Raw genomic sequence first — 2,443 nt, forward strand, 5'->3', positions numbered from 1 at the left:
AAGGTTGTTAATATTTTAGTATAAGCACCTATAGAACAAATATTCCTGCAAGGTTGTTAATATTTTAGTATAAGCACCAGTAGAACAAATATTCCTGCAAGATTGTTAATATTTTAGTATAAGCACCTATAGAACAAATATTCCTGCAAGGTTGTTAATATTTTAGTATAAGCACCAGTAGAACAAATATTCCTGCAAGATTGTTAATATTTTAGTATAAGCACCTGTAGAACAAATATTCCTGCAAGGTTGTTAATATTTTAGTATAAGCACCTGTAGAACAAATATTCCTGCAAGGTTGTTAATATTTTAGTATAAGCACCTGTAGAACAAATATTCCTGCAATTTTTAATATGTTAATATAAGCACCTAATAGAACAAATATTCCTGCAGTATTTTTAATATATGTTAATAGAAGTACGTGTAGAACAAATATTCCTGCAGTATTGTTAATATTTTAGTATAAGCACCTGTAGAACAAATATTCCTGCAAGGTTGTTAATATTTTAGTATAAGCACCTATAGAACAAATATTCCTGCAGTATTGTTAATATTTTAATATAAGCACCTGTAGAACAAATATTCCTGCAAGATTGTTAATATTTTAGTATAAGCAACTGTAGAACAAATATTCCTGCAAGTTTGTTAATATTTTAGTATAAGCACCTATAGAACAAATATTCCTGCAAGGTTGTTAATATTCTAGTATAAGCACCTGTAGAACAAATATTCCTGCAGTATTTTTAATATGTTAATAGAAGTACGTGTAGAACAAATATTCCTGCAGTATTTTAATATGTTAATAGAAGTACCTGTAGAACAAATATTCCTGCAAGATTGTTAATATTTTAGTATAAGCACCTGTAGAACAAATATTCCTGCAAGTTTGTTAATATTTTAGTATAAGCACCTATAGAACAAATATTCCTGCAAGGTTGTTAATATTTTAGTATAAGCACCTATAGAACAAATATTCCTGCAGTATTTTTAATATGTTAATAGAAGTACGTGTAGAACAAATATTCCTGCAAGATTGTTAATATTTTAGTATAAGCACCTGTAGAACAAATATTCCTGCAAGGTTGTTAATATTTTAGTATAAGCACCTGTAGAACAAATATTCCTGGAAGGTTGTTAATATTTTAGTATAAGCACCAGTAGAACAAATATTCCTGCAAGATTGTTAATATTTTAGTATAAGCACCTATAGAACAAATATTCCTGCAAGGTTGTTAATATTTTAGTATAAAAGCACCAGTAGAACAAATATTCCTGCAAGATTGTTAATATTTTAGTATAAGCACCTATATATTCCTGCAAGGTTGTTAATATTTTAGTATAAGCACCAGTAGAACAAATATTCCTGCAAGATTGTTAATATTTTAGTATAAGCACCTGTAGAACAAATATTCCTGCAAGGTTGTTAATATTTTAGTATAAGCACCAATAGAACAAATATTCCTGCAAGGTTGTTAATATTGTAGTATAAGCACCTACAGAACAAATATTCCTGGAAATTTGTTAATATTTTAGTATAAGCACCTATAGAACAAATATTCCTGCAAGGTTGTTAATATTCTTAGTATAAGCACCTACAGAACAAATATTCCTGCAGTATTTTTAATATGTTAATAGAAGTACGTGTAGAACAAATATTCCTGCAGTATTTTTAATATTTTAATAGAAGTACCTGTAGAACAAATATTCCTGCAAGATTGTTAATATTTTAGTATAAGCACCTGTAGAACAAATATTCCTGCAAGTTTGTTAATATTTTAGTATAAGCACCTGTAGAACAAATATTCCTGCAAGGTTGTTAATATTTTAGTATAAGCACCTGTAGAACAAATATTCCTGCAAGGTTGTTAATATTTTAGTATAAGCACCTTATAGAACAAATATTCCTGCAGTTTGTTAATATGTTAATATATTAGCACCTATAGAACAAATATTCCTGCAGTATTTTTAATATGTTAATAGAATAAGTACGTGTAGAACAAATATTCCTGCAGTTATTGTTAATATTCTAGTATAAGCACCTGTAGAACAAATATTCCTGCAAGGTTGTTAATATTTTAGTATAAGCACCTATAGAACAAATATTTTAGTATAAGCACCTAGTATTTTATTCCGCAGTATTTTAATATGTATTAGAAGAACAAATATATGTTAATAGAAGCACGTGTAGAACAAATATTCCTGCAAGATTGTTAATATTTTAGTATAAGCACCTGTAGAACAAATATTCCTGCAAGGTTGTTAATATTTTAGTATAAGCACCTATAGAACAAATATTCCTGCAGTATTTTAATATGTTAATAGAAGCACGTGTAGAAACAAATATTCCTGCAAGTATTGTTACATAATATTTTAGTAAAAGCACCTGTAGAACAAATATTCCTGGGTTGTTAATAACATAATTTAGAATACACCTTATAGAACA

Source organism: Tachypleus tridentatus, chromosome 8, assembly GCF_004210375.1.
Source record: "Tachypleus tridentatus isolate NWPU-2018 chromosome 8, ASM421037v1, whole genome shotgun sequence".
In the NCBI taxonomy this organism is placed as follows: domain Eukaryota; kingdom Metazoa; phylum Arthropoda; class Merostomata; order Xiphosura; family Limulidae; genus Tachypleus; species Tachypleus tridentatus.